Here is a 25964-nt window from a genome sequence, read left to right on the forward strand (position 1 = left end):
TTAACTGCATCTTCTTTGGTGTAGGAATTTCGTAAATCCGTCGTTAGTAAATTCACTTTAGTGGCGCTGTCATTGGTGTGCTGCCACGCACTGAGGGTATTAATTGTATTTTTCCACCTTCATTTTACACTACTGGGCATTACAATTGCTACACCAAGAAGAAATGCAGATGATAAACAGTTATTCATGGGACAAATATATTATACTAGAACTGACATGTAATTACATTTTCACGCAATTTGCATGCATAGATCCTGAGAAATCAGTACCCGGAACAACCACCTCTGGCCGTAAAAACGGCCTGGATACGCCTCGGCATTGAGTCAAACAGAGCTTGGATGGCGTGTACAGGCACAGCTGCCCATGCAGTTTCAACACGATACCACAGTTCATCAAGAGTAGTGACTGGCGTATTGTGACGAGCTAGTTACTTGGCCACAATTGACCAGACGTTTTCAATTGGTGAGAGATCTGGAGAATGTGCTGGCCAGGGCAGCAGTCGAACATTTTCTGTATCAGAAAGGCCCGTACAGGACCTGCAACATGCGGTCGTGCATTATCCTGCTGAAATGTAGGGTTTCGCAGGGATCAAATAAAGGGTAGAGCCACGGGTCGTAACACTGTTCAAAGTGCCGTCAATGCGAACAAGAGGTGAACGATACGTGCAACCAATGGCACCCCATACCATCACGCCGGGTGATATGCCAGTATGGCGATGACGAATACACGCGTTCAATGTGCGTTCACCGCGATGTCGCCAAACACGGATGCGACCATCATGATGCTGTAAACAGAATCTGGATTCATCCGAAAAAATGACGTTTTGCCATTCGTGCACCCAGGTTCGTCGTTGGGTACACCATCGCAGGCGCTCCTGTCTGTGATGCAGCGTCAAGGGTAACCGCAGCCATGGTCTCCGTGCTGATAGAACATGCTGCTGCAAACGTCGTCGAACTGTTCGTGCAGATGGTTGTTGTCTTGCAAACGTCCCCATCTGTTGACTCAGGGATCGAGACGTGGCTGCACGATCCGTTACAGTCATGCGAATAAAGTGCCTGTCATCTCGACTGCTAGTGACACGAGGCCGTTGGGATCGACCACGGGGTTCCGTATTACCCTCCTGAACCCACCGATTTCATATTCTGCTAACAGTCATTGGATCTCAACCAACGCGAGCAGCAATGTCGCGATACGATATACCGCAATCGCGATAGGCTACAGTCAGACGTTTATCAAAGTCGGAAACGTGATGGTACGCATTTCTCCTCCTTACACGACGCATCACAATGTTTCACCAGGCGACACCGGTGAACTGCTGTTTCTGTATGAGAAATCATTTGGAAACTTTCCTCATGTCAGCACGTTGTAGGTGTCGCCACCGGCACCAACCTTGTGTGAATGCTCTGAAAAGCTAATCATTTGCATATCACAGCATCTTCTTCTTGTCGGTTAAATTTCACGTCTGTAGCACGTCATCTTCGTGGTGTAGCAATTTTAATGGCGAGTAGTGTACTTATTTTAGGATCTATTCTTCATTAGAGTTCTGGGATATTTACTGCATCTTCTTTGGTGTAGGAATTTCGGAAATCCGTCATTAGTAATTTCACTTTAGTGGCGCTGTCATCGGTATGCTATCGGGCACCGAGAGTCTTAATTGTATTTTGCCCCCTTTATTTTACATAAGACTAGCCTATGTGGAGACGGAGTTTTATTGTGGAGGCTATTAAAAGCGTCGTGATAATGGCGGAGCTAGTAGGCTTGAGTGCGGTGCCTATTCTGCTGTGGCCGGCGGCGGCAGTGGCGTCGGCGGCGACAATTGAGGCCGGCCTTGAGACTGTTGACCCGCAGCTGCGACACGTATGGGCGCCGCGTGTGACCCGGTCGAGGGCCGAGCTGCGGTCGTCCGGACCCACACCGGGCCCAGCCGCAGCGCACCCGCGCTTGCCTGCTGGCGTCCAAAGTTACAGTCTCATCTCTGCTGTGCGTAGCGTCTCCAGGCCACGTTAGGGATCATAGAAATACAGTCGACTCTTGCAAATTCCAATCTTGATAAGGTTATGTAATTCCCATAAATAACGGGCCGCGATTTGCGTACGCGGTGTTGCGCCAGACTGCGACCCAGGTGGGTTCCATAGGATTTACATCACGCGAATGTGCTCGCCGAGACATCAACGTGAGTTCGCTATAATGCTCCTCAAACCACCGTATCACGACCCTGGCTCCGAGATACGGACAGATATACTGCTGAGAGGTGACACCATCGGGGAAGACATGAAGCATGAAGGGATGCAGCTGGTCCGCAGCTGTCAGCATCTTCGATTACTACCCCAGGTCCCATGCAGGAGCAGGTGAATGTCTGCTGTAGCATAATACTGCCCCCATCAGCCTGCATCCGTGGCGCGTTGCACGTTTCGAGCCGCCGTTCACTTCGTTGACGGCGCTTGTGAAGACGGCCACCGATTTCGTGTATCAAAAATGTGATTCACCCGAAGAGCCGACACGTTTCCATTGATCGATGGTCGAATCCCGATGGTCCCGTGCCCACTGCAATCGTAATTGTTTCAAATGGCCCTGAGCACTATGGGACTCAACAACTGAGGTCATCAGTCCCCTATAACTTAGACCTACTTAAACCTAACTAACCTAAGGACATCACACACATCCATGCCCGAGGCAGGGTTCGAACCTGCGACCGTAGTGGTCGCGCGGTTCCAGACTAAGCGCCTAGAACCGCTCGCAATCGTAATTGTTGGTGTCGTTGGATCAGGAAGTGAAAACATAGCAGTGGTCTGATACGAAGTCCTTGTTAGACAATGTACGATGAACGGTGTACTCTGAAACACTTGTGCGTGCACCAGTAATGTGCTTTTTCGGCAGAGATGTCACAGATCACCATCTACTGTATTTTACACAGCAGACATGCCTTCGAACCCCACGTTCTGTGAAAAGCCGTCGACATCCAACCACTTAGCGCCTAGCCCTTCTACGTCTTTGCTCACGACAGTAGCACGTTAACATTTGACAAGCTTCGCCGTTTTCGTGTCAAAGTCGCTTATCTCAGTGGATTTCACCATTTGCAGCCCATATCTTCACTAGGTGATCCCCTATCCGTGTCTTCTCCGCTTACGTACTTTGGTTATCGTGTCACGTGCCCGCACCGCCACCAGACGGCGTCCATCGTCGCAGTGGGCAGTGGTCGTAATGTTTTGGCTGTTCAGTGTATAATTCGAAGTCAGCGGGTATGCAACCCTCGGAAATTCGAGTTTTTTCTGTCAGTTGTTCAAATAATTATTTTGTCATTCAACTCCTCGCGACACTTTTGTTTTCTCAACAATACGTAATTTAATACAGTACATAAATTAGTTGTAAAAGAGTACTTGAATGAAATACCAGTGTTTGACTTTCGCAGAAAAGAAGCAGGTTTTGATAGCATGGATTGTCGAGTGCGAAAAAAGAGCATATTGCGAAAATTTTCAAAATGCAGTCATCCTCGCTGACGACAATCTAGGAGCAGAAACGTAAGATTGTTGAAAACTTATCGTAAGGAGGGAGGAAGCGGCTCCTAAGTGAGTTCCCTCGTCTTGAAGAATGCTTTTTGAAACGTCTAGGCAGTGTAGAGGACGAAGCATACCTTACACGCTTCAAAAAAGGCTAAGTTATTCGCTGTTTGTCTGGGTATTTCGCCGCTACTGGTGTGTGGTTACCTAGCTGTAAAAAAAGTCAAAAATTCATTTTTAAGAAGACTTGGAGAAAAGTCGTTATACAATGAAAGCTTGTTAAGAACGGAAAAATGAACGTTTTCATACGTATTCTCGGAAATTTGTATGTTCCTTTGTCAGAAATGTTACAATAAATGAAAATAATTAAGGAGCTAAAAAACCAACTTCCTTTGAATCTGAGTTCTAATTGGTACTTTGTACTTGATTTTGTAAGGAAATACAGGTATTATTGAAACTACGCTACAGTTTTTTAACTTATACTCTTTACTTCGACTTCTCCAGATTGTACTGTGATAAGTCTTACTGTCGTTAAATCGAACTCTCAATTATTCTAACTTTTTGTTTAGTCCCTTGGATTTCGAATTATTGAGAGTCGACTGTGCTCTAATAAAATTCCTGGTGTTGGGGGCATGACTGGCTCCTTCTAGGAGTTCATACACGATGCTTATGGGGTGAAAATCGTAAGACCTGAGGGGAAAGCGTGTCACGATATCTACTTTGGAAACAAATCTCTACAACTTGATGACATTATTGTCGATCGCGTCACTTCGTTCTGGGATTGTTAACTTTTGTGCTACCAGTAGTTCCCCATTTCGTTATAACTCCGATGATGTCACCTCAAATCGGTACTGTACTTACTCCCTACAAATAACTGTAAATTGCGTGACATAGTGCACCATCGCATATTACTTCCGTAGGTTTCCTGATGACATTCGCTATCCTCACTGAAACTGAGGACCTGCTAAATTGAATTAACAGTCTAAGGAGCACAGAATATGGATTCAGATTAAACCGAAGAAAGACGGAGTAATGAGGAGTAGCAAAAATGAGATTAGCTTGAAACCTAACTTCAGAACTGCTGACTTCGTAGTAGATGCAGTTAAGGAATTGTGCTACCTTTAAAGCAACGTAACTCATGACGGGCGAAGCAAAGATTGCATAAAAAAGAAAGTAGCAGAGGACATTCCTGCTCCAAAGAAGTCTGCTGGCATCACACAGCGACTTCAGTTTGAGTATGAAATTTCTGAGAACGTGCATTTCATTGTATGAAAGTCGGAAAAGAATAAAATCGAAGGGTTTGAGATGTGATGCTATTGAAGGGTGTTGAAAACTATGTACACTCGGAAGATAAGAAAATGTATAGGTTCTCGTGTTAAGATATCAGGGAATAAAGTCAGTGGTGCTAGAGAGATCTGTAGATGGGAAAGACAGAGTTCGGAATTCATGCAACAGATTATCGAGGAGTTTGGGTGTCATTAATACACCGAGAGGAAGAAGTGGACACGGTAGAGTAAGTCATAGGGGGCGGCCATCAAACCAGTCAGAAGACTGATGAAAAAAATATTCCTTTGCTGGTGGAGCGTGAATATAATAATAGCTTCTATTTCTCTGTACGAACTTTTGTTAATATAATTTTATTTCCATTGTGTTCAAGGAAACAAGCCGAAAATTATTCGTTGATTTTATACTAAAAACTGCGTTTGGAAATTTCTTAACTATGTTTCCGCTGTACATTAGGTGGCTTTTTGGAATGTCTACCAGTTCAAATACTTTGAGTTCTACTGGACGTCGCGCAGGATTTTGAAGAGTGGTGGAATTTCCAGCACTGTTCGGCGTCCGTAGACTGCAAAAATTGATTCTTCATTATGCAGCAGTGGAAGCATATATTTGAATTGTAAATGTGTTTGCGTTGTTGTTTTATATTCTCTTGACGACGGAAACTGTGAAGCAGAGCGGCTCACAGAGGAACCCTGATAGCGTCGATTCATTAAGGGGCTCATAACACCCCTTTCTTCGACATGTATTCGTTGTAAGTTCCCGTAGGGCCGTATAGTGTGCTACGCCATATAACTATAATTTTACTGACAGTTTGCCAATTTTATGTCAGTTCCAGAGTCTATAATTTTTATATGGTTTAAATATTATCTTCCATTGAAGTGTTTTATATGACGAGAGTATTCTGCTCTTAAATCTGTTCATTTGTTATTACGTGTGAGTATAGTCCCCTCATAAATCTGTTTGCTATAATAACAATTTATTCTTCGTGTTTCTTTATATTAATGGTTTTGTAATCTTCTTAGATTATTGTCTGTATTTTCTGATGAAGACGCCCGTAGTCGGCGTCGAAACCAGTTTAAAATAAAGTTGTGTTGCAAGCAGTTGGCTGCGTTATACAAGTCATATTTAGTAAAGATTAATAAAAGTTTCGAGATTGCTCTTCTGATATTTGTTGTGTCTATTAAGTATTCAGCAAACATTTAATTACTTCCTTTTATTAACTAATTTATTTTTATGCTTAATATATGTACCACAACTTACGACCCCAGTACCTTTTCATTTTTCAATCTAACCCCGCTTCGTCTTAAAATCAGTGTGAGTTGCTAAAGAGATGCACATTCGACGCGCACTAAAACTTTACCAAACGCTCAACACATCAACAATTGTTCATTCTAAGAACATTGCACGCCGTTAAACTATCAAATTTCTGTGGACTGTATATTTATTTTGAACCTAGATCTGTGCATATACCTTAACGCGCAGTGCGCTTGCTTACGAGACAGTGAAATGAAACAGCCCCAAATCGAATCCTCATATAGGATTTGGTCTGGTATCATCATCATCATCTTCATCATCATCACATCATAGCAAACCCATGTAGTCGATTAGATTTGTCATCCAAATCACCTGTGAGCAGCTCATATCACTTCGTCTCACCATTCCCTTTTTTTTTCCTACACTGCCTCAATAGCTGTCCACCGCCAATTTTCTTCAAAATGAAGTGTCGTACGATGGACTAGTTATCTCCAGGATGAACCGTCGGGAGCTGTGATATTGTTCAATGGAAACAGCATCATGCACACAAACATACATCATAACAACACACATATAACCTGTAGTACTACGTCTAGTTTTAGTAACAGAAATACAGAAAAGAAAAAAACATACATCATAACGACACACATATAACATGCAGTACTATGTCTAGTTTTAGTAACAGAAATAGCGCAATGGGTATATCCTACATAAGCGCTTAAAAGTTGTAGTAAGTAGTAACAATTCTTAGACAGTAGAAACAAATGCACACAGAGTCACTTATGATGTATTTCATATAGAAATGTAACAAATAATTTTATACGCTACTTCAGGCGGGACAGACTCGATGTTTGCCGGCCGCGGTGGCCGTGCGGTTCTAGGCGCTTCAGTCCGGAACCGCGGGACTGCTACGGTCGCAAGTTCGAATCCTGCCTCGGGCATGGATGTGTGTGATGTCCTTAGGTTAGTTAGGTTTAAGTAGTTCTAAGTTCTAGGGGACTGACGACCTGAGATGTTAAGTCCCATAGTGCTCAGAGGCATTTTTTAGACTCGATGTTTCTGCCGATGCCCTCCCACCTGGAATAACAACAACACGAACTATGATTAAAATGTTATGTTTTGTTTTAACAGTAAGAGAATTTTTGCAGTTCGTCCCTTTCCCAAAATGGTTCACATGGCTCTAAGCACTATGGGACTTAACATCTGAGGTCATCAGCCTCTAACCTAAGGACAGCACAAACATCCATGTCCGAGGCAGGATTCGAACCTGCGAGCGAAGCAGCAGCGCGGTTCCGGACTGAAGCGCCCAGAACCGTTTTGCCACAGCGCCCGGCTCCCTTTCCTATATTTCAGTTATTTTCTTCGAAATTACTAACATTTAGTGTTTTAACACTCCGTTTCCTACAACTAATTTAATTTTCTTTGTAACTCATTGTTATTACCCTTGTTTTATTGCTGAAAACAAATTTTCCTAGCAGTGTAGAACTATCTACTACCGCATGTAAAATTATATAATGTACGACCTGCTTTTTAAAATATCAGGTCTTTAAATATGCAATAAATGAAATGAAACGAATTAATGTGACACAGTTCCATATTGGCCTTAATTACTTCCTTAAATAGTTTGCTCTAACGTGCCATACAGTGTTTCCTCACTATTAACTCATAGTAACACATTTGTTTCGCAATTCGAATGTTGGGCAAGCTAACTATATAACCTGTTTGAGCATGGTCCGGTATGTTGACAGCCTGAATGATTTTTAGGCGGTTTCCCAAGCTCGGTTATGCAAATGCTGGACTGGTTCCCAGTTTCTGCCTGCTCAGAAAACACATAACACAAACAGGTAAAACACGATAACACGCAGAAGGAAGTTGTGCAATTCACAGACAGAAGGTGCACACAATTTTAGGTTAATTGAGGACACTGGTGGTAGGAGGGGCATCCGGCCCACAAGTGAAAACAAATCTCGGGTCATATCCAGAAAGAAAAAGAAAGGACGAAGAAGATTGATTCTGAACCTGTTCCCATCCTTTGAAATTTGTATTTTTTAATCGAACTTGTATCGTTTTAACTGCAGTCTGTACACTTTCCCTGCAGTGTTCAGCAGGTAGTGTCCCAGTCGCATGCCTTGCTTGTTGTGGCGGTGTCACATCATCTGCTACTCACGTCCAGCAGTGTGAGTCACGTAATTCTAATGAGGGCGGTTCCTGGCTGACTCAGTGCCGTGACAGCTATTACGGGGAATAGCCGCTCTGCAATTACAAAGCACACACAACTCAGATTCCTCGCCGCATTTCTCTGTGTCACACCTCCCGCAAACTATTCTGTACAAACAGATCAACAAAAAGTATAGAAAACATAGTGATCTTTTCGTCTGACAATATATAGATAGTCTGTATAATTGGAACTGGCAAACTTCCATCACTTGCACGTTAGTCACTATCTTTTTTTCCCTTAGGAGTCCCATCTTGAGGTGACTATGGGAATGTTTCCAGACGAGCCTAAAAAGAAAAACGAAATAACGGTGATAACACTAAACAGATTCAGAAGGACATAGGTTGCAGTAGGTACTGGAAGATGAGGAACCTTGCACAGGATAGAGTAGCATGGAAAGCTGCATCAAACTAATCTCTCGACTGTAGACCACAACAACAACAACAACGTAAATTACGCAGAGATAAAAAGACGGTGGATAACCCAACACTGGATGTGAAGAAGATCATGGTATGATCATGAAACAATCGCTGAGTGCACCCGCAGACTATTGTTAACAGACACAACAAAAGGAGGAAAAGCCATACAAGTGTTTGACAGTTTTTCTATCGTGCTTGTACGATAAATTGGAATGGGAACTGTTTCCAGGTTATTATCTGAGGTGCTATGGTGCAGAATAACAATATCCGGATAAGAGGTCCGCCACTAACAATAGATCAAACAAAAAGGATTAAACTTGTAAGTATTTGCTAAAAATTTCGCTGTCGATAGATCTCAGCAACAAGGAAACATTAACTCGCACGAAACGAAAAATGTCAGTAAAATACTGAAGTTTTAAGAAGAGATTATCGTGTTTCGAACCGGTCGGTGTGGCCGAGTGGTTCTATGCGCTTCAGTCTGGAACCGCGCGACCGCTACGGTCGCAGGTTCGAATCCTACCTCAGGTATGGATGTGTGTGATGTCCTTAGGTTAGTTAGGTTTGAGTAGTTCTAAGTTCTAGGGGACTGATGACCTCAGCTGTGAAGTCCCATAGTGCTCAGAGCCATTTTTTTCGTGTTCGACCGTATCATGCCCTTTAGAGAAGGATAAGCTTGAAATATAGATAGACGGAGAAAGCTGTCCAAGTAGTTCACAGGAGGCATAAGCAGCAGAATATCACACAGATAATATGGAGCTGAACCTAGTTGGAATTTTATCGCTGGTTTCGTGACCTCGTACACTGGCACCTTTTGCAAACGTGGTTACTAACATACAACACTATAGTATGCTAACTGTCGCGTCTAACCGTGACACTAAGATGGAAAACCGCAGTTGATATCGGTCAGTTTAGTGACTGCGCCTGCAAATTCACCTCGCATCGTTTCGAAATGAAATGCCATCGGATAGGCGGTTTAACGATCTGCCTGACCATTTATTCAAACAATATCTTCTGCATTTCCGTCTTACAGTTGACTATGGGACACGTCGATTTCAGAATTTCGCAACAGATTATATATGAAGCTACGAATTACATTCATCCAACATACTGAAACCGATACTCGAGAACCAACAGTCGCAAATACTTAACATGATACACCGGTTCTCGCACTATCTCTGGAAAACTGTGTAAATTCCAGTTGAGAATTTGTTAAATCCACAGCATCAATTGCGAATAATGTTTATCAGGGTAATTTGCTGCTGTTCGTGAAGAGGGTTTAATCAAAATTCAGGTTGTTTTAGTTGTTTCATCAGCAGCTGTTCACATATACTCATTGTTTCCGTTCATGCCATATCTTAAAACGTTCGTATTTTGTGACACGATTGGACGTAGAAACATTTTCTTCAGATGGAACGTAGTAACATTTTCTTCAGAGTTTCGCTTTGACTATGTAAGTTAGACGCTGGAAAATAGAATGGCGTGATCTATTACTGAGCTTTCCTATTACAGATCGTACGACAGCTCTTATTCACTCGGTAAGAAAATTATGCTATGTGTGTAAAATCTGAACTGTTTTAATATAAATATTCTGTTCATCATACCGGGATATAAATGTTGATTATTTTGTCAAATTCGATCACAGATTGAATGTGAAATAATTTTCATTGGTTGGTGTAGTGTCACGAAGTACATTGACGGAGACAAAATCGCCAAGAAAGTGAAATTTCGAGAATACATTTGTCTAGGTAGCATATTTAAGTGATTAACGTTGCCAAATTATAGGGTAATGTTAGCGAGCGATAAACTATGGCAAATGTGAAGTGCTGGTACATTAATAAGCGGTGTAACTGCCAGAATGGTGGATGCAAGTGTTACAGGCGTGCCGGATGTCAGTTTGCGGGATGGTATTCCATGCTTGTTCCACTTGGTCGGTCAGTACCTGGACGGTTAATGCCGGTTGTGGATGACGCTGGAGTGGTTGTCCAAAGATGTGCCATATGTGCTCGATTGGAGACAGATCTGGTGATCGATCAGGCCAAGGCAACGTGTTGACGTCCTGCAGAGCATGTTGGTTACAAAAGCGGTGTATGGGCGAGCCAAGAGGGAATAATGAGAGTGGAAGACAAGGACGAAGTGCTCGGATTAAAAAGGATGTAAGAGAGAGGTGTAGACTTTCTCTCCTAATGTTCATTGTATACATCGAAGAAGCAATGATGGATATGAAAGGAAGATTCAAGAGTGGAATTAAAATTCAAGGCGTAAGGATATCAACGATACGATTCACTGACGATATTGCTATCTTCAGTGAAAGTGAAGAAGAATAACAGGATCTGCTGAATGGAATGAAAAATCTAATGAATGCAGAATAGGGAAAGACAGTAAATCGAAGAAAGACGAAAGTAATGAGAAGTCAGAAATGAAAACAGCGCGTAACTATGGCAAATGTGAAGTGCTGGTACATTAATAAGCGGTGTAACTGCCAGAATGGTGGATGCAAGTGTTACAGGCAGATTAAAACTGTGTGCCGGACCGAGACTCGAACTCGGGACCTTTGCCTTTCGCGGGCAAGTGCTCTACCAACAGAGTTACCCAAGCACGACTCACGCCCCGTCCTCACAGCTTTAGAAGACGAGGTACTGGCAGAAGTAAAGCTGTGAGGACGGGGCGTGAGTCGTGCTTGGGTAGCTCAGTTGGTAGAGCACTTGCCCGCGAAAGGCAAAGGTCCCGAGTTCGAGTTTTGGTCCGGCACACACTTTTAATCTGCCAGGAAGTTTCATATCAGCGCTAACTCCCCTGCAGAGTGAAAATCTCATTCTGGGAACTTAACATCAGTTTGGTGGTCATGAAGTAGATGAAGTAAAGGAATTCTGCTACCTATTTAGCAAAATAACACATAACGGACGAAGCAGGGATGATATAAAAAGCAGATTAACACTGGCAAGAAGAACATTCTGGCCAAGAGAAGTCTACCAGTATCAAACAAAGGCCTTAATTGGAGGAATACATTTCTGAGGCTGTGCGCTTTGAGCACAGCATTCTACGATAGTGAAACATGGACTATGGGAAAACCGGAGCAGAAGAGAATCGAAGCATTTGAGATGACGGAAAACATTGAGAAGAAGAAGCGACTGGATGATAGAACAACTGTTAAAGCATCCGGGAATAACTTCCATGACACCAGAGGGAGCTGTAGAGGGTAAAAACTGTAGAGGTTCAAATGGTTCAAATGGCTCTGAGCACTATGGGACTTAACATCTTTGGTCATCAGTCCCCTAGAACTTAGAACTGCTTAAACCTAACTAACCTAATGACGTCACACACATCCATGCCCGAGGTAGGATTCGAACCTGCGACCGTAGCGGTCACGCGGTTCCAGACTGAAGCGCCTAGAACCGCACGGCCACACCGGCCGGCAACTGTAGAGGCATACAGAGATTGGAATGCATCCAGCAAATAATTGAGGACGTAGGCGGCAAGTGCTACTATGAGTTGAAGAGATTGGCACAGGGGAGGAATTCAGTGGCGAGCCGCATCAAACCACTCACAAGACTTATGACTAAAAACAAATAAATAAAATAAAAATAAAGAATGAGATTTTCACTCTGCATCGGAGTGTGCGCTGATATGAAACTTCCTGGCAGATTAAAACTGTGTGCCCGACCGAGACTCGAACTCGGGACCTTTGCCTTTCGCGGGCAAGTCCTCTACCAACTGAGCTACCGAAGCACGACTCACGCCCGCTACTCACAGCTTTACTCCTGCCAGTACCTCGTCTCCTACCTTCCAAACTTTACAGAAGCTCTCCTGCGAACCTTGCAGAACTAGCACTCCTGAAAGAAAGGATATTGCGGAGACATGGCTTAGCCACAGCCTGGGGGATGTTTCCAGAATGAGATTTTCACTCTGCAGCGGTGTGCAGGAGAGCTTCTGTAAAGTTTGGAAGGTAGGAGGCGAGACACTGGCAGAAGTGAAGCTGTGAGTACCGGGCGTGAGTCGTGCTTCGGTAGCTCAGATGGTAGAGCACTTGCCCGCGAAAGGCAAAGGTCCCGATTTCGAGTCTCGGTCGGGCACACAGTTTTAATCTGCCAGGAAGTTTCATATCAGCGCACACTCCGCTGCAGAGTGAAAATCTCATTCTGGAAACATCCCCCAGGCTGTGGCTAAGCCATGTCTCCGCAATATCCTTTCTTTCAGGAGTGCTAGTTCTGCAAGGTTCGCAGGAGAGCTTCTGTAAAGTTTGGAAGGTAGGAGACGAGGTACTGGCAGGAGTAAAGCTGTGAGTACCGGTCGTGAGTCGTGCTTCGGTAGCTCAGTTGGTAGAGCACTTGCCCGCGAAAGGCAAAGGTCCCGAGTTCGAGTCTCGGTCGGGCACACAGTTTTAATCTGCCAGGAAGTTTCAAAAATAAAGAATGTGGGCGAGGATTATCCTATTGGAAAACAACTCCTTAGATACTGTTAATGAGTGGCAGCGCAACAGGTCGAAACTTCAGATTGGTGTACAAATTTGCAGTCAGGTTGCGTGGGATAACTACGAGAGTGCTCCTCCTGTGATACGAATTCGCACCTTTGCTCATAACTCCAGGCATAGGCCCAATGTGTCTAGTATGCAGATAGAGTGGTTTCAGGCCCTCAACTGGTCTCCTTCTAACCCACGAAAGACCATCGCTGGCACTGACGCAGAACCAGCTTTCATCAGAAAATACAACAGACCTCCACTCTGCCCTCCAATGAACTCTCGCTTGACGCTCCTGAAGTCGCAAATGGCGGTATTTAGGGTCAATGGAATGCGCGCTACAGGGCGTCTGGCACAGAGCTGTTTTGAAGTAACTTGTTTGTAACAGTTCGTTGTGACACTTTAGTATCAACTGCTGCTGAAATTGCTGCTGCAAACGCAGTAAGAAGAGCCCAGAGCCATAGATGCCTTCTCTTTCGGTAGTATCACGTGGCCGTCAGGAGCCCGGTCTTCTTGCGACTGTACATTCTCTTGACCACCGCTGCCAGAAATCATGTACAGCGACTACATTCCTGCAAAGTATTTCTGCACTGTCACTTAAGGAGCATCCAACTTCTTTTAACCGTATTAGACGACCTCGGTTCAGACTCAGTGGGGTGTTGGTAATGGCGTCTTTGTCGCTTTAAAGGCATTACTGACTAACATCAACTGATCACGTCCAATCTCAAAGCTAACTAACGCTCACGACCATTACAGAGTATTTAAAGCAAACCTCTTTTGCGTCCTCATAGTGCCGATACTAGCGCCACTATTATGTGACTGGGATGAAATCTGAATAGCTATCATCTTTCAAATGCAGAACCACGCCTACCAACTTTCGTTTGTGTCGCATTGCCCGCCTTGGTGTTGCGATTTTTTTCCGTCAGTATATTACACTCTGTGGAGACGAGAGAGAGAGAGAGAGAGACTCGTTGGCGCTGAAATACTCATCGGTTGTTGAGCTTGAAGTCAGAACTGGTAATTTTTTAGTGAGAAGCTATTAACCGTAAGACAACAACTGTTATTTATAGCGTATGAGGATAAATATCAACTCGACAGTGACAAACTTGCAGAAGCTCCATCAGATTTTTAAAGTATTCGCAGCTACAGCAAGCAACAACCTGCCAGATTAGATCGTTAGGAGCGTAAACAGAATGTACGTATCCTTCACTAGACTGTCGAACTGTTAATGCAGTGTATGAGTGTCGTTATTACATTTATTCCACGTCAGAAGTCGTCTCTCACTACTTATTCATTAGGCCTGCTCGTAATTTTACGCCATTTCAGACGTTGCACTTATGAAAATGAACAGGTAATTTTTAACAATATTCTCGCTGAACAGAGTTTCCAGTTCAGTTCTGTGTTAATGCAATAGCTGCGTGTGCTTTGACCGAAAACTTTTGAAAAAAGTCCCTATGTACTTACCTTGCAGACATTATATATATCAAAGCGTTTTTTAGTAAAAGATGAGCTGTAGAAACACAGCTCCGACTATACCGCAGTTTACAAAAATCTTACAGAACCCTTTGTCTGGAATCCATGCTATCAATCTGTAAACTAGAATTCAGGGAAAGGAACACGTGATATGAAATCACTGAGTCTTGCTACCTCGATTTTGTTTGAGATATTCTGATAGAGCAGAGACCCGACGAAGATATGTTGAATTGTCGAAATTAACTGAGATCTCTCTCACTGTGGTGAATTTCAGCTGCAACCACAAGCGTATAATACAGTTGGTGATATTTGTATTTCACTCATTATTGGGGCAAGTTGATATTGGTACATTTTTGGGGAATAGAGCATGGTCCGATTCCACCTGTCTTTGATCCATGACTCCATATTCCGAGTAAATAGCATAGTTTACAAAAGTACAGTTAACACGTAATAACAAGCCGATTACATCCTTAAAGACGGCGATCACAAGACAGACCATTACTTTGGAAAACAAACGTAAAAAAAAAACACGAAATATTTCACTCAGCTAATGGAGTGCGATTAACGGGACACCCACGGGAATAAGGAGACTTTCGGCTGGGACAAACTAAAAAGAACTCAATAAAGCCAAGATCATTCCAAGCAGCCAAAAAATTGAAAAATCACGCTCACGAATTCCTTTATAATAAACTGGACGAAAAAACACAAAACTGAATTGAATAATTTGGTTGACCTACATAGGCCAAACGAGGACATCGATACCAGGTCCCTTTCCACAAAATAAGAATTGAAAAATGACACACAGGAATTTCTCTAGAACAGACGGAACAAAAAAGTTCAAAAATCGTATTTTTCGCCTGACCTATATAGCGCAAACGAAGACAGTGATACCAGACACCCCGTCCCAGCAACACACACACACACACACACACACACACACACACACAAATGACAACCACATAACGAAAAAATGCACACGAATTCCTGCAGAATAACCCGAATAAAAAATGCGAAAAGAGCAAAAAAGGAGTCGAAGATTTCGCTGGACCTATATAGCCCAAACGAATAATATGACGCAAAACTGTTAATGTCTTCGTGGTCACTTGTTGAGAAATTGCCTGTTGGCTTCTGTCTGGGGTTTTTAGGCCGACGTTTGTTTGATGATCTTTCTGAGTTTCGCCAGCTCGAGTGACAGGCATTGTCAGAGCTTCACCCTCCGTTGCTGGTGGCAGAAGAGAGTGATACCGAACGTCCTCCACAACAAAACAAACACATAGGTGAAAAATAACACAAACGTCCTCTAGAATAAAGTACAAAAAAATGGAAAAAACACAGAATTAGAATGGAAGATTTCGCATTATGTATATAGTTTAAACGAAGACAAGGTTACCGCCCTCTCCCACAACACACACCCACACACACACACACACACACACACACACACACACACACGCACGCACGCACGCAAACAACAACAACCACATAATCGAGAAATGGCATACACGAATTCCTCGAAAATAAATCGATCAGAGAAATGCAAAACATACACTAATGGAATCATTTCGCTTGATCTGTATAGCTAAAACAAAGACATCGATACCCGATACAGGGCGACAGTTATTGAACTACATGAAGAAAACCTAAATTAGTTACAAACTGCGGCGTGCACACACTTTGTTCAACATGTAAACGTCACTGCAGATATTCGAATTAAGGTTATGACATGTTCGAAATGCCTTTCGTCATTGGCGGTGATGGGGCGCAGACGAATAGCGAAATTCTGCATGACCCGCTGAAGTGTCGGAACATCGATGCTGTCGAGGACCTCCTGAATGGCTGGTTTCAGCTGAGCGGTGGTTTTGGGTTATTGCTGTACACCTTGTCTTTAATATAGCTTGAAAAGGAGTCGCATATGTTCGGAGAACATGGCGGCTAATCGCGGCACACGCCAGTGGCCTCTCGGTACCCCAGAGCCAGAACGCAGTCCCCAAAGTGTGCCTCCAGGACAGCAAATACTCTCCGATGGTGTCGAGCTCCGTCTTGCGTGAACCACAACTTTTCGAAGTCACGGTCACTTTGTATAATGGGGAAGAAGTCATCTTCCAAAACCTTTCGTACCTTTCGGTAGTCACCGTGCCATCAAGGAATATCGCACCGATTATTCCGTGACTGGACATTGCACTCCAGACAGTCACCCGTTAAGGATGAAGAGACTTCTAGTTCGTGAAATGCGGATCCTCAGTCCCCCAAAAGCGCCAATTTTGCTTTTTGACGAACCCGTCCAAATGAAAGTGGGCTTCGTCACTAAACCAAGCCATTCATGCCCAAACTAATTCCCATTATTCCCCGCGGCCAGCCGTGCGGTTTGAACGTCCTAACGCAAACCGTTCAGAAGTTATGACGATTTCATTTCATATAGTTCAATAACTGTCACCCTGTACAACCCCAAGAAACAACGGCTTATAACACAAATTCTTTCAGAATAAACCGAAAGAAATATATATGTATACAAAATTGAATAGCACTACCAATGAAATCAACAGGTCAAAAACCGGAAAGAAATAAGTAATCACTAAATATCAAAGACTCTGTCTCATTCAACTGAACTATTACTGCAAACCACATCACAAAAACAAACATCTACGAAAAAAGTGAACCACAGGTAAGAGCAATATAACTTCTATAAGAAAAATCGATTTGATTCCTCAACGTTCACGTTAGGGAAAAAAAAAAACAGCCATATATTTGTAAAAACCGTTATCGTAAATAATATCGCAAGTCGTTTCATTAACGAATATTTATGCTATGTAATTACGTTCGTGGCTAACCTCACACTCGACAAACTTGCAACATTACGAAACTAGGCGAATATTTCTTAATAAAATATAAAATCGCTACTATCAACAGTTTAAGCTGTGCTCTCAGATCTCACCCTTAATCAACCCTAGTACATCAGGAAATATTTGGAGTAAAGAGCATAGTTTACAAACATTATACGTTACTATAGTCACTAAGACAACCACAGATAAGATTTAATAACAGGCCGCTTACATCCTTTGCTACGTAAACTCATGATGTCACACAGAACGTCATGGCTCAAAGCGGACGGGTGGAATCGGACCGCGTGATTAACAAATTTTTTTTTTTTTGGGGAGGGGGGGGGGGGGGAAGCTGATACATTTTTGGAGCGAGTTAATACATTTTTATGATGAGTTGTTACATTGTTTGAGTCAGATGATACATTTTCAGTCCATGTTGTTACACTTCAAGGTAAGTCGATACATCCTCAGAGCAAACTGATAACTTTTCAAGGCAAGTTGGTATATTTCTGGAGGGGCAAATTGTAATAGTTTTGGGGCAAGCTCACATATTTTTGGTGGAAGTTGATATATTTTTATTGTAAATTGTCAAATTCCTTGGAATAAGTTGACACATATTCAGGGTAAGTTGATACATTTTCGAGGCAAGTTGATACAAGGGCAAGATGTACATTTTTGAGCGGCAAGTTGATACAGTTTTGAGAACAGAGTCAATATCCGAAAAATGTGAAATGTGTGTAACTACGTGCGAACATCTGCAAGGAGTAATAATTTGACATATGCAATACAAATGGTTGTGTGTGTGTGTGTGTGTGTGTGTGTGTGTGTGTGTGTGTGTGTGTGTGTGTGTGCATGTGCGTGCGTGCATGCACAAGATTCACAGGCAAAATCTTTGACAATTTACGTAAATGTCTTTGACCAAGGCGGCTCTAAAGGTTAGGTAATTTTTCCGCTTATCTCTGACCTTGACGCCTATTTTACGCAGTTGGTTGCCTCATTTTAATACTACGCTCTGATTAGCTGGAGAGGGGAAGGAGGGACGAGGTGGCTGAATTTGTCACGTGACGATTGAAAGGGGTTATGGCTTCGTCACAAATGTAAACAAAATTTCGTCAGACTGCTTAATGTAAACAATGCGGGTCGGAGTCACCATAGCAATAATATACGATCATGAAAGCAAACGCACTGATTTTAGAACAGACATGATACATGAAAGTCAAAGCAATAAGGAGCGTAACAGGAACACCACCGAATAGATGCTTAGGTTCAGAGCTGCCAAGCATGAGCACATATGATTTGCATGTAGTATGACGTGAGGGGCCCTGGTGTTTGTTATGTAGAATTAAGCTAAGACGAGGATGGCACAAATGTGTCAGAGCGAACTAGGCCTATGTTTCTCAATTTTCAGTTCTGACTGAGTTTCTTCTGTCTGCAGGTCAGGCAATTTTCGCCTCCTTCTTCAACAGTTCGGAGAGGACGGATTCACTGGACAGAAATGTAAGTAAATTCTTTGAAAGAATGCCGATTGAGCAAGATTTATCAGTATGAAAACTATGATTTGACTCCTGAGTAGTAATTCTGTGTAAATTAACATGTCGTCATGTCGATTGTTTATCTCCAAGATTATTGTAGAAAATAATTCAGTCAAATATTTCTCTCTCCCCCTCCCTCTTTTCTCCACTTGCGTAGCAGCGCTACACTAAAAAAAAAAAAAAATAGAAACATTTGTCCGTTACTGTACGTGCAACAGAACTGAAAAGATATTATAATTATCCAGTTTCAGTCACACATATAAGGTTTTCTCTACCGACCTGTACAATTAAGGTGTTCCCTCCCGATCTGTACAATGACAAAACGCATTCCCAGCGCGATCTCTTTACCTAGCTCAATTTCTTTTGCAAACAAGTATCTGAAGGTCTACACGCACCACTCAGCTACGAGGTCTAGAGAGAGGATTTAAGCACTATTTGTCACCCCCAAAATTTAATAACGTGCGATGACATTCATAAGAGATGTGTGACGTGCATACTCCAGGGTGTGAAAAGATTTATCTGGCTTCGCACAACTATGTCTCTTACATGAAGAAAGATAGAAACTAGACGCATTGAAACTAAAAGTTAATTTCGGCACCACTTGTAAGTTGCTGGTTAAAGTGGTTGCCTATAGAGGTGTCCCTGACTCAGCCACTTCGCGTCGAATCGCCTTGCATTAAACGATCAGTGTCTGGAAACTGCTAGTCGCACCGTCGAATTCTTTGAGCTGTTGGTGGTGTAGACCGTATTGTCGACGAAAATCAATACACACAATTACAACTGAAGTGCGCCTTTTAAACAGAGGTCGCAAATCGCCCTTCTGATGCTGTGTTGTCACCATCTTCATTCTATTCTAGTTTGGTAGCGAGAAAGCTCTAAATGTAAGTTAAAGTAAGTCCTAAGTTTCTTTCTTCAGTGATGCAGAAATTAGTTGAACAGGTAAGAGCATTGCAGGCGAATGACAAGTTCCGGGGGTTCTAGTCCTGATTTGGCACAGGAAGTTTTAAAAGAGCGCACACTACGCCACAGAGTGGAAAGTTTATTCTGGAGCGTGCTGAAAAGTAAAGCCCCAGAATATTTTATATGAAAACTCTCAAAGATTTTTGAATAAAACTCATGTTGTTATCATTCTACGTCTTTATTAATGCCATCATATTAATTTCTCAACATAGTCATCCTAGCGACGAACACATTTCTCCCAACGAGAGACCAGTTTGTTGGTACCGTCACTGAGAATGTTTGACTTTGTTGACGGAGCCGCAACCTAAACTGTGCTTCCACCGCTTCATCACTATCGCCGTGAATTCGTCAAAAGTGTTCTTTAAGTTTTGGAAACAGATCAAAAGTTGGATGAGGATCAACTCGGGAGAGTATGGAGGATGATCACAGTAAACCCGAGGCGTAGGACTGTCGCAGCGCTCGTGTTTGATCTGGTTTTGTCTTGCTGAACGAGAAGGTGCTCCATGTGTCGAAGAACTCTTTGAATTCGTGCTTTCAGCTTCTGAGGGTCTCGTAGTACTTTGCAGAGCTTGTAGTGGTGCCTTCAGGTATGGATTCCAATTGTATCACATCTTGGACAGAACTCTGTGAACATGACTTTGCCTGCTGATGGTATTGTCTTGAACTTTTTTACGTCTGTGATCCTTTGTGGCGGAACCCCATTGATGCTCTCTTGTTTTCGGGGTCAGAATGGTGAACCCAGCTTCTATGACCTTTCGCACTGTTGTTAAGAAACAGCAGGCCTCTGTGACCGAGCGGTTCTAGGCGGTTCAGTCCGGAACCGCGTTGCTGCTACGGTCCCAGGTTCGAATCCTGCCTCGGGCATGGATGTGTGTGATGTCCTTAAGTTAGTTAGGTTTAAGTAGTTCTAAGTCTAGGGGATTGGTGACCTCAGATGTTAAGTCCCATAGTGCTTAGAGCCATTTGAACCATTTGTTAAGAAACCCATCACACTCACACTCAAATCGTCAAGGAAATTGTTAACACATGTCCAATCTCGTTTGCTTCATATCGTGAGTGAGCTTTCGAGGCAGCCACCGTGCACCCAGTTTAGGCACCTCATTGTGCAGTGATGGCCTGGAAATGCTCTCGTGGATGCCACACTTAACGTGAGCGCTGTGTCTATGTTAGCCGGCGGTTTTCTCTGATGAGTCCATCAACTCATCGGTTGCTGTACGCTCCGAGTTGTGTCACACATATCGAGGTTAGCACCACCATGTGCTTTATTACGATCACGAACAACCCAACGTCGCACATTAATGATGTCGAGATAATCATCAATGCACGCAGCTTTCATTGCAGTTGATGGCACGTTTTCTGCGGGTAGAAACTCGATTACAGCAAGCTGTTTTTCACGCACCAGCATAGTTAACGTTACATACCGCTATGTGACACGCTACAGTTCGGAGTCCTCTAGCGGCAAAGGGCTTCAACTTGAGTCAGCGAAGCGTGAAAGTCGGCTGATTGATATGCATGACAAGTAATACCTCAATCGATACTGAGAACAGAGTAAAAAATCCGAAGGCATTACTTTTTACCACGATCTCGTACAATTTAAAATCATTGTATCACTTTAAACGTTTTTATGTTGCCGAGTATGCATTGCATTCTTGCCACACGGAGTGGCCGCGCTGTTCGAGGCGCCACGTCACAGATTGCGCGGCTACTCCCGCCGGAGGTTCGAGTCCTCCCCCGGGAATGGTTGTGTGTGTTGTTCTTGACATAAGTTAAGTTAAGTAGTGCGTAAGTCTTGGGACCGATGACGTCACCAGTTTGGTCCCTTAGGAATTCACACACATTTGAACATTACATTCTTACTCTTAAAAATTAATACACATTCATTCGAAAGCAACGGCAAGTATGAAACAATTGTCTGTTATGACGTAATTGTTCGATAGTGTTCTGCGATGAGGAGTTCCTCTGCTTTCTAATACGGATAACAGATTGTTAGACATTGTGCCGTCCCTTGAGAGGAATACACGACGTATGAAACAAATAACAGGTTTGCTCAGCGTGCTTCGGTGCTGAGATGAAAACTGTGAAAGAACAACGTAGACGTAAGCGTGCAGATTTCTCCGTGAGCCTTTGTGACGTAGCGGAAGTGCAGAACTGCCTTTGGCGCTTGTTAGCGTCATCCTCCTCTTTACCAACACTAGTTCTTGTAACCAGACGTCCGCTTGTTTCATAACTGACAATGCGACACCATTTGATATAGTTCGCTCATGAAGAAACTGATCCGATCGGTACAATTAAATAGATCGTGTAGCTCGACAGTTCAGTGGTTAAGTGCCAGACTACACATTCAAAGCCTCTGGCTTCGATCTCCAGTCGCTCCTTGTAGTTTTCCTGTACACGTAGTTAACTGAGCTATTTAACACAGTGACGATCTCATTAGTCATGCAACAGCGTCACTGGTTCGCAAAGTAGACGTTGCTCCCAATCTCAGGTCTGTGTGTTTTTTAAATGTGCCGCTACTGTGCGTCTGTCCTCCAAAGTTGTTGATGCTGTGATATACATGCACAGTATGAATCTAGAAAATAAGGATGTGTAGCCGGAATTTTAATAACAGTGTGTTGAAAGGAATAGCGAGGTGAAGGTTCTTTGATACATGAAGCGTACCATGTGAGATGGCACAGTCGTTATGACACCATGTAGCTGTGTTGTGTAAACCTCTTGCAACTGGTTTATGTTGCAGGCCTTTGAAGCCCTGGAAAAATTTATTACGTTCTTCGTCAGCACTTGTGCTTTGCCAACAAGCCTGGCCGAGGATGGTCTCATTCAGGCCAGCAACTTTCCAACGAAGACGTAACATACGCTGTCAGATATATTGGCTGTCTTGAAATGCGCCACATCAATGAAGAGCCTGGATTTTGAAACAAGGTTTCAAGTAGCAAAGGTGTGCATTAATACATCACTTGAAGCTGCTAGCCTGAAAACTGCTGACAAAACAAGAAAGGTTGTGTAAACAATACAACGAGCAATCGGAGAACCTCGAGTAATGGATTATGCTGGCTCCGTTGTGAATCCGACTGTGTCAAGTTCACGTCTAGTGCTAGCTCTCCGATATTATTATTGCTGCACATGATGCGCTACGAATTTCTTTTGCATCTGGTGGTGACCTGCCACAATAGATGTTGCAAAAGATGCCAATGACTGGCGTGTCTGTTACGTGCCTGACTGTGGTGGATGGCTTGCTCAGGATGGAATCATCGCAGTAGAGCAGCCATTCTAGATGAGGTATAAGAAGTTCTTAACGCTTCCCACCATAACATTGTCAGCGTGACTTATATCTGGTAGTGTTGCGAGTGCAGACCAATAATATTTTAATGATCTGCCAGGCAAGGTACTACCAGAACTAGGGCCCGCACCAGCAACCACAGACCGCTCTACAAGCAGATATGGTGTAACCAGTAATTTGATAGATCTGAGCTCAGAAGCACCGCCTCCCATGCCATGCAGTGAACGTGAATATATTAACGATGTTATCACAAGGTATATGTTTAACTTGCAACTGAAGTGGAGGGCATTGGTAAGGGAGGTCAGCTGCAGCGTGAAGCGTTGTTCCATGGACTTGTCAGTCGACAGCGTTGTGAAGTTCTTCTTACTCGTGATGGTGACTTTCCAATCCGTGAATATCAGGGACGTCTTAGGCAGTATGTTTTCACTGGAATGCATGGTGGTATAAAGAAAAGCCTGCTTCTTGTGATCCTGAACGAGTGATTCGCACCAAGGATCGAATATTCGAAAGTTTTAGTCATCTACTTAATTACCATTGTCAGAATAAGCTCCCTATCATATTAACAGAAGGTGTACTTGTGCTGCATCGTCCTGTGTACAAGTGAAGCAGATTTGTCCTTTTCTTTATTCGTAAATGTTGAGACAGTTGATGTTACTTTCAGACATATGTGGAAATCATTTCATGCCTCAACTATATTACTTATGACAAAATCAATAGATGAAAAGGTAGTGTACGATAATTACGTAGAACAACTTGATTAAAATAGAAATATGATAGTTGATTCCTGTAATTGATTACAAGCGTTTCTATAACTCTATTCCTCTTTGCTGCGATTTTATAGAAATTACGACTTACCTGCAAAAACTGCCCGTCTCCTTAGCCGTTCAGTATCGGAGCTCGGATCCTACAGTATGCATTTCGATAGTGCCATGCCTGAGTTTCTTAGGGGCATGTGGAAGGGCTACAGAAGAATAACAGAGCATAATTCAATAGCCGCATATTGACCTCAAACACTTGGGAAATGGTGAGGCAGCCTTCACAGTATGGGAAAAACCATGAATCCATAATTCTCGATTACTATTCAGCCGGGGAAAAATACATGAAGCACACAAGAAAATAGCAATGGAAATTCTTTCCAGCGCTTAGGAAAAATTACTAGATGTTTCAAAAGAGCGAATTAATCTGAAATAACCAAATAATCAGTTATTGAGCCACGAGAGTGATAGAGACCATGAGCACGTTGCTTACCACAAAAGCATAGGTGAGCTGGCGATTGGATGCTTGCAGAACCAGACGCGACCGGCTATTGTTACAGCGATCGACGAAAGCGCGCATCTTCTAGAGGTGCGACAGAATTCCTATCACGAGTTTTCCATACACATCTGTGTTCCAGGTAAATCAGTTCAGCACAGGCTTCAACTAACGTGACAGCAGACTTGCATGCCAATCTTCACGATGTACCTAAACCAACAGACCGCAACTAGCTACTGTTTCAAAGTGGGCTTGGGAGCGTGGGTCCCGCGGTTTTATTTCCTCGGTGGCGACAACGTGGATTGATTGTTCCAGTAAAAAGTAGTTCCTTTCAGCCAACTCAATCCCAAAGGCAATGCTGACCCTCTTGCAGCATTTCTAAGTGAGTGATGGGGGAGACATGATGACTTCTTAGCCAGTCATTCTGCTGTGGCGTCAGTCCAACACCCCTGCAGGACTTTTGCACTGAAGCGTGGCGGCGGAGTAAGTTTGAATGCAACGGCCACTGACAGCCTTAACAACAAAATGTCATCTTTTGACTGTTTTACCAAACTGATTTCCAGGAATCTAAAAATTATATTGACCTTCTCATCCTGTGGTCCTTTTCCTTACCAACTTGTCGGTCAGTTCAGAATCGTGGGGAAAATTACTTTTGCGGCAGAAATTAGCCTATGAAATATACCAGTTCATTAATTATGTATACAATCGAACTGTGATTGTGGTTGTTTGGTTAGTAATCCCTTCTACAGCTCGAATCTGTGCTTAGATTCTACATTAATTAAATATTTCTTAAATTTTTGTTAGTAAGAACGATTCACAATTGGACTCGATAATTACTGGGATACAAATCTTCAGCTAGCCATCCTGTTTTAAGTATTTTGTTGCTCCCAAAAACATTTCAGAAGGTTGTGAGGATTATTTATTAAGAACAGTTCGGGACATGGTTTCCTTCCACTTGTACTGATGGCTGTAAGTAAACTGACGATTTTCCGAGTGCTGTATTGCGGGCTGAATACATCACAGGACGTTGAAACATAGTGGGTTTGTTCATTAAATCGGGGCGCTCGTGGAGTATGCTGGAAAAAAAAGGCCCCGTAAGCAGTCAGAATGTGATGTGGTTGCAGGAAAAGGGGAAGAATGATCAATCACACGATAACGGTGGTTACGGCATGTTTATTAGGGTATGGTCACAAGTTACAACGTCTCCTGACTCAGCAACATGCTGCATCCATAACACCGCATGGTCTACAATCGCTCGCAGCATATCCGGTGTAAAATGGTTCAAATGGTTCTGAGCACTGTGGGATTTAACACCATCAGTCCCCTAGAACTCAGAACTACTTAAACCTAACTAACCTAAAGACATCACACACATCCATGCCCGAGGCAGGATTCGAACCTGCGACCGTAGCAGTCGCGCGGTTCCGGACTGAAACGCCTAGAACCGCTCGGCCACCGGGGCCGGCTATCCGGTGTAATCAGAGCGATATGTCGTATGCTATCCTTCATATCAGGAAGATACATCCCCACAGA

The 25964-nt window shown here is 43.2% G+C and overlaps 1 pseudogene; it reads left to right on the forward strand.

The window, feature by feature from the left end:
* The first annotated feature begins 1740 nt into the window (after positions 1-1740).
* Positions 1741-23784, forward strand: LOC124595979 (annotated as a pseudogene).
* Positions 23785-25964: the final 2180 nt, after the last annotated feature.

This window comes from Schistocerca americana, chromosome 1 (genome assembly GCF_021461395.2).
Source record: "Schistocerca americana isolate TAMUIC-IGC-003095 chromosome 1, iqSchAmer2.1, whole genome shotgun sequence".
Lineage (NCBI taxonomy): Eukaryota > Metazoa > Arthropoda > Insecta > Orthoptera > Acrididae > Schistocerca > Schistocerca americana.